The sequence below is a fragment of the Callorhinus ursinus genome, unplaced genomic scaffold, assembly GCF_003265705.2.
Source record: "Callorhinus ursinus isolate GAN/ISIS: 27379988/994484 unplaced genomic scaffold, GSC_fseal_2.0 scaffold40, whole genome shotgun sequence".
Taxonomy (NCBI): Eukaryota; Metazoa; Chordata; class Mammalia; order Carnivora; family Otariidae; genus Callorhinus; species Callorhinus ursinus.
In genome coordinates, this window is record NW_027397102.1 from 628653 (window position 1) to 642678 (window position 14026).

At 38.4% G+C, this 14026-nt stretch overlaps 1 pseudogene; it reads left to right on the plus strand.

Moving 5' to 3' along the window:
* Positions 1-13369: 13369 nt before the first annotated feature.
* On the plus strand, positions 13370-13579 carry LOC112819913 (cytochrome c oxidase subunit 8A, mitochondrial-like; annotated as a pseudogene).
* The last annotated feature ends 447 nt before the right edge of the window (positions 13580-14026 follow it).

Consider the following 14026-nt stretch of genomic DNA (forward strand, 5'->3'; position numbering starts at 1 on the left):
AGTAAGAATATCTGAATACTCTGAGCTGTCCAAAGATGGAACAAAGTACCCCCAAAACTGGTGAGATGCCAATCTCTGAAGGTAGGAAAGCCAATTATGGATTTCGTGGGTATGCTATGAGGAGAATCATCAGACAGAAAAGTTGGGTCCCGTGCCCTGTAAGGATCTTCGAACTAGCTCAAGATACTATATATAGGATCTTACATTTTCTATTTTTGTAAGGTTGTAATAAGTGGTTACTATTATCACATGATAAGTGATCACTATGTTCACATAGTAATAAGTGATTCTTATGATCAACTGAAGGCCAAAAATTTAGATAACCTAGATGAAATGGACAAATTCCAAGAAACACACAAACTACCAAATTTGCCTCAAGAAGAAATAATAAATCTAAACAAATCTATAACCAAGTAAGGAAATTGAATCAGTAACAAGAAACCTCCCAACAAAGAAAAATCCCCCAGGAGCAGAGGGCTTCCCTGGGAAATCTACCAGAAGTTTGAGGAAAAGTTAATACCAATCATTCTCAAACTTTTCCAAAAAAACGAGAGTAGGAAGACCCTCCCAACTCATTCTATGACACCAAAGCCAGATGAAGACACCACAAAAAAAAGAAAGCTACAGACCAATATTCTTTATGTAGAAATTCTCAGCAAAATATTAACAAATCAAATCCAGCACCATTTAAAACGTTTATACACCATGACCACCTGGAATTTAACCCAGGAATGAAAGAGTATTTCAACATCTGAATATCATGATCATCTTTCTTTATTATTTTTTTTTAGATTTTATTTATTTATTTGTCAGAGAGAGAGCATGCACAAGCAGGGGGAGCAGCAGGCAGAGGGAGAAGCAGTCTCCTTGCTGAGCAAGACGCCCAATGCAGGACTTAATCCCAGGACCCTGAGCCAAAGGCAGATGCTTAACCAAGCCACCTAGATGTCCCTGAATATCATGATCATCTTAATTGATATAGAAAAAGCATTTGATAAAATCCAACATTTTATCATCATAAAAACAGTCACAAGCTATAAATAGAAGGGAACTTCCTAAACATGGTATAAGGCATTTGTTTTTGTTTTTTTAACTTAAAAAATAAACCCACAGCTAATATCACACTCAATGGTAGAATTCTGAATTTTTTTTCTCTAAAACCAAGAACAAGACAAGAATGCCCACTTTCACCACTGCTTTCAACATTGTCCTAGAAGATCTATCCCAAGCAATTAGGCAAGAAAAAGATATAAAAGACATCCAAATTGGAAAAGTAGAAGTAAAACTATTTCTATTCATAGATGACATGATGATATATATATGTACAATCTTAAAGCAATCAAAAATATTTAATAAATCAGCAACATGAGCAATGATACAGGATACCAAATCAGTTGTATTTCTATACATTAGCAATGAACAATTTGAAAAGGAAATTAAGAATATTATGCACAGTAGCCAAAAGATGGAAACAACCTAAATGTCCATCAACAAAATGTGGTATAGCCATACAATGGGATATTATTGAACAATAAAAAGAACAAAGTACTGAGATATGCTACAAGGTAGATGAACCTCAAAAACATTATGCTAATTCAAAGAAGGCACACACAAAATGGCCACATATCACAAGATTCTATTTATACAAAATATCCAGATAATGCAAATCCATAGAGTCAGAAAGGAGATTCATGGTTGCCAGGAGCTGGAGGGAGTGAGGGGGATGGGGAGCTGCTTAATGGAAGAGGTTTCCTTTAAGGTCATGAAAATGTTCTGGAACTAAATATTGGACATGGTTGCACAATATTCATATGTACTAAATGTCACTGAATTGTACATTTTAAAATGGTTCAAATGGTAAATTTTATGATATGTGTATTTTATAACAATTTAAAAAAGAAAATGTTGGCAAAAATGGGGGAGGTCATCGACATTTGAATAGTTTGATTATCCTGATAGAAGTCCAGCAGCTTCCAGCCATTCCAGCTACCCCAGCTAAGGTGCAAAACCAGCGACCAAAACTATCTTGGGTTTTGGTCAAGCTCCTGGTTGAAAGAAGCTGCATGAGTGACTCCAGACAATGCCACATTAATCAGAACTGCCCAGATGAGCCTAGTCAATCCACAGAATCATGAGAAATAATGAATTGTTGATGTTTTAAGCCAAAAAAAAAAATAGAAACATAATGTAGCCACAGGTGATTTGAGGGCACATCAAAGTTTACTCCTTCAGAAAGGATGAAATAGGAAGAAACTGTAGCTCACCTCTTTTTTTTTAAAAAGATTTTATTTGTTTGACAGAGAGAGACACAGCGAGAGCAGGAGGAGTGGGAGAGGGAGAAGCAGGCTTCCCGCTGAGCAGGAAGTCCAATGTGGGACTTGATCCCAGGACCCTGGGATCATGACCTGAGCTGAAAGCAGATGTTTAATGACTGAGCCACCCAGGTGCCCCTGTAGCTCACCTCTTAAAAAGGGATTCAACAGATAAGCATAACCCTGAATAAAATAATCCACCAGAAATTGACCCGGTCCCAATTCTGAGTAGCATAAGCAATCAGTAGTAAAAGAAGAATGGCCATACTTGCCACTCAGAGTCATATAGTTTCTTCCTTATCACCTCTCAGATTAATTCTATTCAAATTGTGATATCTGACAGTTTCACATAGCTATTTTTTTTTATATATCTACCAATCTAATAGGCTAATAGACTAGGTCAGTGGTTCTCAAAGAGTGGTAGGTCCGGCAAACCAGCAGCATCAGAATTATTTCAAGTTGTGTTGGGTTCCTTTCTCTGCAATGATAATAACTACCACCATTGATTGCACACGTATTCCATGCAAAAGTTTTAAATATATTATTCCACTTGATGCTTACAAAAGGCATTATAAGTAGTCTTCATCATACAGATGCAGAAATCAATCTCAGAGATGTGAGGTGATCTGCCCAGGATCACACAAACTAGAAATGGAAAGTACTGACATTTAAACCTGATCTGTCTTAATGCCAGAGTCCATGATAGAAGCACTACTTCACATCGTCTCTAAAAACCTATCCTATCCCATGGGTGCCAACCACACCAAACTGCCACATGAGGCCCTACTGTGGATTCTTAAAGTCAGGAAAGAAAAAAAGACAAAGTAAGATCTTAAATTCAGAGCTCCCAACTTCACCTTTTTAAAACATAATTCTTTTTTTTTCTTTTCCATTTCTTTTTTTGTTATTATTATGTTATGTTAATCGTCATACATTACATCATTAGTTTTTGATGTAGTGTTCCATGATTCATTGTTTGTTTATAACACCCAGTGCTCCATTCAGTACGTGCCCTCTTTAATACCCATCACCAGGCTAACCCATCCCCCCAGCCCCTCCTCTCTAGAACCCTTAATTTGTTTCTTAGGGTCCATAGTCTCTCATGGTTTGTCTCCTCCTCCGATTCGCCCCCTTCATTTTTCCCTTCCTACTATCTTCTTCTTCTTCTTTTTTTTTTAAACATATAATGTATTATTTGTTTCAGAGGTACAGGTCTGTGATTCAACAGTCTTACACAATTCACAGCGCTCACCATAGCACATACCCTCCCCATAAAACATAATTCTATCTTACCTTGTCTAAGAATGCTTCCTTGGAGGCCCAAACCAAAATTAATTTCTGATTTTCCCACACTTTTACAAAGTTTGTAACATGTGACACAATCATCCTAGCCTAACCCCCTGGTCTTTTGAGATTTAGTGTTGTATGCTCTGTATGCCAACTCAGTGTAACAGAAAACAAGTGTTACATAAAGTTGCTTCAAAAATACCTTTCATTGGGGTGCCTGGGTGGCTCGGTTGGTTAATCGGCTGACTTGATTTCAGCTCAGGTCATGATCTCAAGGTCCTGGGATCAAACCTGGCTTCAGGGTCCAGGTTCAGTGGGGAGTCTGCTTGAGGATTCTCTCTCTCCTTCTCCTTCTTATCCTCCCTCAGCTCGTGCACTCACTTACTCTCTCACTCTCTCTCTCTCAAAAAATAAATAAATCTTTAAAAAATGGCTTTCATTTTCAACAAATGGTATTAGAAAAACTGGACAGTTACATGCAAAGGAATGAAACCGGACCACTTTCTTACACCATGCACAAAAATAAACTCACAATGGGTTAAGACCTAAATGTGTGACCTGAAACCATAAAAATCCTAGACCAAGGGTGCCTGGGTGACTTAGTTAAGTGTTTGACTCTTGATTTTGGCTCAGGTCATGATCTCAGGGTAGCGAGATATAGCCCTGCATCAGGCTTTGTGCTGGGTGTGGAGCCTGCTTAAGATTCTGCCTCTCTCCTTCTCCCTCTGCCCTACCCCACCCCTCACTCATGCACCTGCTCTTTCTCTTAAAAAAATAAATAATAATTTTTTAAATTAAAAAATTAGAAAATAATTAATTTTTAAATTTTATTATGTTATGTTAGTCACCATACAATACATCATTAGTCCCTGATGTAGTGATCCACGATCTATTGTTTTCGTATAACACCCAGTGCTCTATGCAGTACGTGCCCTCCTTAATACCCATCACCGGGCTATCCAATCTCCCCCCTCTTCTCTAAAACCCTGTTTGTTTCTCAGATTCCATAGTCTCTCATGGTTCATCTCTCCCTCCGATTCCCCCTTCATTTTTCCCTCCCTTCTCCTAATGTCCTCCATGCTGTTCCTTATGTTCCACAAATAAGTGAAACCATCTGATAATTGACTTTCTCTGCTTGACTTATTTCACTTAGCCTAATCTCCTCCAGTCCCATCCACGTTGATGTAAAAGTTGGGTATTCATCCTTTCTGATGGCTGAGTCATATTCCATTGTATATATGGACAACATCTTCTTTATCCATTCATCTGTTGAAGGGCATCTTCGCTCTTTCCACAGTTTGGCTATTGCGGACATTGCTGCTATGAACATTGGGGTGCATATGGCCCTTTTTTTCACTACATCTGTGTCTTTGGGGTAAATACCCAGGAGTGCAATTGCTGGGTCATAGGGTAGCTCTATTTTTAAATTTTTGAGGAACATCCACAAAAAATCCTAGAGGACAGCACAGGCAGTAACCTCTTTGACATTGGCCATAGCAACATTTTTCTATATATGTCTCCTGGGGCAAGGGAAATAAAAGCAAAAATAAACTTTTGGGACTACACCAAAACAAAAAATTTCTGCACAGTAAAGGAATTAATCAATAAAGCTAAAAGGAAATTTATTGAGTGGGAGAAAATATTTGCAAATAACATATCTGATAAGGGGTTAGTATCCAAAATATATAAAAAACTGATACAACTCCAACACCCAGAAAAAAAGGGAACTCTTGCACACTGTTGGTGGGAATGTAAATTGGTACAGCCATATGGAAAACAGTATGGAGGGTCCTTTAAAAATTAAAAATAGAGGGGCACCTGGGTGGCTCAGTCGGTTAAGCATCTGCCCTCGGCTCGGGTCATAATCCCAGGGTCCTGGGATTGAGCTCCGCACTGGGCTCCCTGCTCAGTGGAGAGCCTGCTTCTCCCTCCCGTCTGCCCCTACCCCCCCCCACTCATGCTCTCTGTCTCTCTCTCTGTTAAATAAATAAATAAAATACTTTTAAAAATTAAAAATAGAATTACCATACAATCCTGCAATCACATTTCTGGGTATATATACAAAGGAAATAAAATCTATTTCTCAAAGAGATTATCTGCACTCCCATGTTCACTGTAGCATTATTACACAATAGCCAAGATATAGAAACAACCTAAGTGTCCATCAACAGATGAATGGATAAAGAAAATGTGATTGTATATATCAGTAAACACACACAACACATACATGTACACATACATTACTCAGCCATAAAAAAGAAGGAAATCCTACCATTTGCAACAACATGGATGAACCTGTAGGGCATTATGCTATGTGGAATAAGTCAGAGAAAGACAAATACTGTATGATATCACTTACATGTAGAATCAAAAAAAGTCAAACTCTTTGAAACAGAGAATAGAATGGCAGTTGCCAGGGGCTGGGGTGGGGGAAATGGGGAGATGCTGGTCTTAGGGTAGAAACTTTCAGTTATAAGATGAATATGTTCTGAGGATCTAAGGTACAGCATGGTGATTATGTCACTATAATGGACTGGGGCTCCTCTCTCCTACCTCCTAGGACTTCAGATTTTGGAGTTCCCCATCCATTTCAAATCCTGTCTTTAAATAAACACATTTCTAGGATTGACCCCTAGTCACAGAATACCCTAAGTCCCTGAATGCTAGCTCAGATCTAGACCTAGTAGGCAAACCCAAAGAACACTTCCAATGCAGTTTCACTTAAATCTTTTGTACTCCAAAATGTTTTTTTCTAATTAGTCAAGTGGCTTTAAGCATAAATTCCCCAGAAACATGACAAACTTATACTCTCCCATGCAGAAATTCTTTTCCATTTTCTTTTTTTTTTTTTTAGATTTGTTTATTTATTTATTTGAGAGAGGAGGTGAGGGGCAGAGGGAGAGAATCTTCAAGCAGACTCCCCACTGAACACAGAGCCTGATGTGGGACTCCATCTCAGGATTCATGAGATCATGACTTGAGCCAAAACCAAGAGTTGGAAGCTTAACCAACTGAGCCACCCAGGCGCCCCTCCATTTTCAAAATAAGCAAAACCAAAACCATTTGCAAGCCTTAAAAGCACCTTCCTTGACAAGTTACTTCCTGCTTCACCTTTTTTGCTGCTCTTTAGCATCATTCATTAAACATACCATTAGTTGCAAGAATAGCCCTTCTGCTTAGAATTGAGTGGAAATAAGAGTTAAATGAGTTTGGGGCGCCTGGGTGGCTCAGTCAGTTGAACGTCCTGCTCTTGGTTTTGGCTCAGGTTGTGATCTCAGGGTCGTGAGATCAAGCTCCAGTTCAGACTCTACACTCAGGGTGGAGTCGGCTGGGGATTAACTTTCTCCCTCTCCCTGACCCCTCCTCCTGCTCCCGTTTTCTCTCTCCCTCCCTCTCTCTCTCTCAAATAAGTAAGTAAGTAAGTAAATAAATAAATAAATAAAATCTTTTAAAAAAGAGTTAAATGAGTTTCTCATGTCGAATTTTTTATTTTGAGATTATTATAGATTGATTGGCATGCAGTTGTGAGACATAATACAGAGACCATGTGCCATTTACTCAGTTTCACCCAGTGGTAACATCTTGCAAAACTTGGTAAAATATTACAACCAGAAAATGATGCTGACATAGTCAAAATACAAAACATTTCCATCCCCTGAAGAATGGCTGCTGTTGTCCTTTTCTGTTCATAGCCACCTTCTTGTCCTACCCCCTCCACACACATCCTGAGCCATGGCAACCACTAATCTGTTTTCCATTTCTATAATTTTGTCATTTCAATAATGTTATATAAATGGAATCATACGGTATATAACTTTTGGGGGTTGGTTCTTTTGCTCAGCATAATTCAGTGGAAATTCATCCAAGTTGTCATATGTATCAATAGTTCATTCTTATTATTGCTTAATAGCATTCCATGCTATGGATGTATCACAGTTTGTTTAGCCACTCACCTGCAGAAATACATCTGAATTGTTTACAATTTTTGGCTATTAAGAATAAGGATGTTATAAACATTCATTTACAGGGTTTTACGTAACCACGAGTTTTCATTTCTCTGGGATAAATGCCCCAGAATGGATTTGTTAGGTCATATGGTAGTGCATGTTTAGTTTATAAGCTGCCAAAGTGTTTTCCAGAGTGATTTACCATTTCACATTCCAACTGCAATAAATAAGTGATCCAATTTCCCCGGCCTTTCACAAGCATCTGCTATAGTCACTAGTTTTTATTTTAAGCATGTTGGTAGGTGTATAGTGATATTTCGTTGTAATTGTATTTCACAACTGGCTAATAATGTTGAACATCTTTACATAGACTTTTATTTGCCATCTGTACAGGCACCACAGTGAAATGTCTTTTCATATTTTTGCTCACTATCTAATTAAATATTTGGGGGGTTTGTTTATTTATACTGTTGAGTTGTGAGGGTTCTTTATATATTCTAGATACTAGTTCTTTGTGAGATATGTGGTTTGCAAATATTTTCTCCTGATCTGTAGCTTGTCTTCTTTATAGGGCCTTTTGCTGAGCAAAAGTTTTAAAATTTGATGCAGCATAATTTATCAGTATTTCCTTTTATGGATTATACTTTTGATGTCAAATACATGAACTCTTTGGTTCATCCTAAAGTCCAAAGATTTTCCCCTATGTTTTTCTAAAAGTGATATAGTTTTGCATTTTACAAGTAATTTTGTGATCCATTTTGAGTTAATTTTTATAAAAGATATGAGACTCAGGCAAGGGTTCATTTTGCTTATTTATATCCAATTGTTCCACCATCATGTGTTTAAAAGGTTATCCTTGGGATGCCTGGGTGTCACAGTTGGATGACTCTTGGTTTCAGCTCAGATCATGATCTCAGGGTCGTGAGATCAAGCCCCACATCAGGCTCCATCCTCAGTGTGGAGTCAGCTTGAGAATCACCTCCCTCTCCCTCTGCCTCCTCCCACTTGTGCTCTCTCTCTCTCAAATAAATAAATAAATCTTAAAAAAATTTTTAAAAAAGGTTATCCTCACTCCATTGAATTGCTTTTGCAACTTCAACAAAAACCGGTTGTACGTATTTGTGTGTGTCTATTTCTGGGTTCTGTATTCTCTTCCACTGATCTATGTAGCTGTCTCTCTTGCTAATACCATGTTGTTCTGATTACTCTAGATAGATAGTAGGTATGTATCAGGTAGAATAATTACTTGTAGACTATTTTTTCTCAAGATTGTTTTAGATATTCTAGTCCTCTGTGAAACATGTGGTTTGCTTCTGTCCTCCCATATGAATTTTAGAATAATCTTTCTATGTCTACAAAATGTGCTATGACGTTGATAGGAATGTTATTAAACCCATAGATAAGTTAGAGAAACTTGACATATTTACTATGTTGAATTTTCCAATTCATGGTCATGGTAAGTCTTTCCAATTATTTAGGTCTTCTTTGTTTTTTTTCATCAATACTTTGTAATATTCAGCATACAGATCCTGCAAATGTTTAAGTTTATACCTAAATATTATTTATTTTCTTCTAGTGCTTATAAATGCTATAGTGTTTTAAATTTAGTTGCTACATATTTATTGTCAGTATATGGAAATTCAGTTGATATTTGTATGTTGATTCTGTAGCCTGATGCATTGTTGAACGCTTTAATTCTATGAGATTTTTTTAAAGATTTTATTTATTTATTCATGAGAGACAGAGGAGGAGGGGGGGGAGAGAGAGAGAAGCAGAGGGAGAAGCAGGCTCCCAAGGAGAAGGGAGCCCGATGCGGGACTCGATCCCAGGACCCTGGGATCATGACCTGAGCCGAAGGCAGATGCTTAACCATCTGAGCCACCCAGGTGCCCATCTATGAGGTTTTTTTGTAGATTCCTCGGGATTTTCACATAGATAATCATGTCCTCTGGAAAAAGAGACAGTTTTATTTCTTTCTTTCCAATTAGAAAGCCTTTTATTTCTTTTTCTGGTCCTACTGCAGTGGCTTGAATTTCCAGTAATATATCAAATAAGAATGATAAGAGTAAACATTGTTTCCTTTCTCCCATTCTTAGGAACCATTACCATTATACCATTAAGTATAATGTCATCTATAAGTGTTTTTGTAGGTGCTTTTTATCAAGTTGAGAAAGTTCCCCTCTATTCCTCATTTCCTGAAAACTTTTATTGGAAATTGGTGATGAACTTTATTCTGAAGACATTGGAAAAGTATAGAAGAGGTTTTTTTTTATCAACAGATTTCAGTGCTTGGGGTGAATAATCTGGCATTTCGGGCAAGATAGGCTGATTATATCCAATAATGGGTCAATACCCAAAATATATAAAGAACTTACACAACTCAAAACCAAAAAAACAAATAATCCAACTAAAAATGGGAAGAAGACATGAACAGACATTTCTGCAAAGAAGACATACAGATGGGGCCAACAGACACATGAAAAGATGCTCAGCATCACTCACCATCAGGGACATGTAAATCAAAACCACAATGCAATATGACCTCACACCTGTCAGAACAGCTAAAATCAAAAATACAAGAAACAACAACTGTTGGAAGGATGTGGAGAAAAAGGAACCCTCATGCACTGTTGGTGGGAATGCAAACTGGTGCCACCACTGTGGAAAACAGCATAGAGGTTTCTCAAAAAACTAAAAATAGAATTACTATATGACCCAGTAATTCCACTACTGGGTGTTTACCCAAAGAAAACAAAAACACTAATTTGAAAAGATATATGCACCCCTGTGTTTATTGTAACATTATTTACAATAGCCAATTTATGGAAGCAACTCAAGGGTCCATTGATAGATGAATGGGAAAAGAAGATGTGATAAACACACACACACACACACACACACACACACACACACACACACACCCTCACAGGAATATTACTTAGCCATGAAAAAATGAAATCTTGCCTTTTGCAACAACATGGATGGATCTAGAGGTTATAATGTTAAGTGAAATAAGTCAGAGAAAGACAAATGCCATATGATTTCACTCATATGTGGAATTTAAGAAACAAAACAAATGGACAAAGAAAAAAAAAACTCTCTTAAATATAGAGATCAAACTAGTGGTTGCCAGGGGAGAAGTGGGCGGGGGTGAAATAGGTGAAGGGGATTAACAGTATAGTTTTCATGATGAGCACTGAATAATGTATGGAACTGTTAAATCACTATATTGTTCACTTGAAACTATTATAACACTATATATTAATTATCTGGAATTTTTTATTTAAATGCAATTAGCCAGCATAGAGTACATCATTAGTTTCAGATGTAATGTTCAATAATTCAACAGTTGCATATAACACCCTATAGTGGAATTTTAAAAAAATAAGTAAATAAATATATACTATATATTTTTAAAAGATGGACTGATTGGAAGTAGACAAGGTAGGAAGCTGCTAACTGTTCTTGTGGTCATCCTCTCCTTTCTAGTCTTACTCTTAATATCTTTATTCAGATCATAGACTAATGAAGAGGTCTCAGGAAGTTAAAATCTGGCAGAGAGGAGACAGTAATAAGCACCCCTAGAAAGGGAAGTAGCCATTTCTAAGCCTGCTTACAAGATAAAGTACAAGCTCCTTTGTCCATGAAAGGCATTCATGACTGAATCTTAGAAGCTTATCTCCTAATTCAGTAGCAGCAATTTGAGATAACAGATTAGACACTTGGTGGAAATAACCATGAGCATATTAGAACCTCAAGTTACTCACAGCTCATCTGGAAAGACAGTCTACAAAATTAACTATAATGTTATGCAAAAAAGAAATAAATGCTTCCCTTTTTTAGGGGGGGGAATCCCTCCCCTCCCTCATGCCATTTTGTGCTCTGGCATACTGTCCAACCCAGCCAATGTCCCACGTTCCAGAGCCTTTCAGACATTTCTTCAGCCCAACTCCTCTATTAAATTGTACCCACCCTTTCTGCACCATTTCCTCAAGCCAAATCAGAGAATTTGAATAGAGCTAAGATTTTGATGACTAATCATGAGTTAATAAGTTTGCCTACCACTCTCAGATAAAATATTTGCATTTTGTAACTTTTTTTTAAATTAAGCTCTAACCCAACATGGGGCTTGAACTCATGATCCTGAGATCAAGAGTCGCATACTCTGCTGAATGAGCCAGGCAGGCGCCCCCAAAATATTTGCATTTTGGCAAAACCTGATTGAGGTGGAATTCCAGATATAGGTGTTGTATATGTGGCTTCCTATTCTTCCTATATTTGGGCTGACCCTGTGATACAGGATGTTGTATGCCACAACCACCTGGCTCTGGGAATCATGTTGAAGTCAGATAACTCTTCATTGACTTGCTATAACCAGTAGAGGGATTGATTGGATCACAGAAGGGACCAAACCTAGACTGTTAACTTGATGTTTGATTTACGTACGCAGACACTTTCATTTCTGGGCTTCCCTGTGGTGCTCCCTGCCCATTGAGCCACACAAGCAGCAATGTTCTGGACTTATCCCTCTCTTCAGAGTTTCAGGAAAGATTTTTCTGACATTATCTTTATACGATAATGGGATGGAAGGCTTTGTCCTCTACAAAATGGATTTAAGGCAGGCACCAGGGCTTTCTGCGCTGCTCTGTCCCACTCCTATACTCCCATTGTAGACAGGCTCAACCTCCATCACAACTCTGGTCTCCAAGTACCCAGCATACAATGTCAAAACTGGAAGGTATTTTAATGATTACTGAATAAACTTTTTCATTTCACAGATGGGGAAACCGAAGCCAAGACGGAAGCAATGGCCTTCCCAGGGTCATGCAGCAAATTCTAGCAAAGCCAGAACAGCGGTTTTCCTATTTCCCCTTATACTATCTTCTTTGCTGCTTGCATTTCTGTGTGGTACTGAGAAAGTTCATGTTTCTTTTGCTTCTAACCCCCAGCCTTCATTCTAGTTTTCAGGACCCTAGGCTCCAATGCATTTATTAACTAGCCCCAGATCAGATGCCCTCTTCTATGCAAATACTCTTCTTCCTTACCCTCTACTTACCCTTATATATTCCACTCACTGAGCTCATGCCGAAGACTACAGTTTCTGTCACCTATCTGAGCTGGACAAAGTTTTATGGTAATGACCCTAGGAGCTTTAGAGCCTGTCCAAGCAAGGACCAACACCATGAATAAGACAGGCCTTGGGGCTCTGAGTTGCCAGCTTATGCTCTTGACGCCTTTTTCACTTATCTCCCACTTTTCACATATATGTGCTTTCTACTTCAGCCAAACTTCACATCTTTCTATTTCAATGCTTTTACATGAAATGTGCTCATTTGAATATAAAGTCCAATTCAAGTCTTACTTCTCCTTGTAGTATTCTCTGATGATCACATCATGAGTAATTGTTTCCTTCTCTTGACTCTTCTAGCATTTTAAAAATTATTTCTAGTTGGGACACTTGCGTGGTTCAGTCAGTTGAGCAGCCAACTCTTAATTTTGGTTCAGTTCATGATCTCAGCGTCCTGGTATCAAGCCCTGCCTTGGGCTCTGTGCTCAGCAGGGAGTCTGCTTCAGGATTCTCTCTCCCTCTGCCCCTCCACTCCTCAAATGAATAAATAAAATTTAAAAAATTTTTTAAATAGCATTATTTCTAGGATGCTTACAGTGATGTGTCTTTGAAAGCAGGAGCCATGGCTTGTTCATATTTGAATATATCATTGGCTCCAGTTCCAGTGACTGGCACAAAGCAGGAAGTCTTTACCAAAGAAATGGTTCCCAATCTTGGGCTCCTGTGGCCACTGTCTGCAGTTATTCTGTGTGGTCATGTCTGTACTGAAACCGGGGCTGCTGAGGGGCCTGACAGGCCTAGCCTGGAGGCTCCTGGTACTGTGTGCCTAGATCCATTCCTAGCCACCATGGGAGCAGCTCAGGACCATGGATGTTGTCATTGGGCTCACTTCTTGATTCCTGTGTTTCCTCCTGCCATCGGGCTGGGTCCTGTCACATCTGGAAAGCTACAAGAAGTGGGAGTGAAGGGTGCTGTCCTGTCCCTCACCCTGTAATCTGATCACTTCTGGCCTGTCCTGATCTTGTCTGCTGCATTCTTGGCTGGCCTTCCCTGGATCATGTCCTTCAATTATAGTGACCTTTTCTGCAATCATGACCTCTTGATTTCTCCATGGTGACATCCTGGGACTACATATATTGGTTTATAAGGCCCTGCTTGGTAGGATCCTCCTTGTGACAATAAAGTCAATTCAAACCTTGAAAAAAATAAACAAATGGACCCTATTCAGCATCTTTCCCTTCTTATTTATTATCAGTAATGAAAATTGTATGAGTTTCCATAAAAATAGCATTTCAGTCAAACTGACAGACTCACTAAGATAGTGGTAAAGCTATAATGTATTTTATTGAAAAACAAGATATATTTGCCATTTAATGGTTCTTCTTCTTGAATCCACTTATTTGGGAAAATAT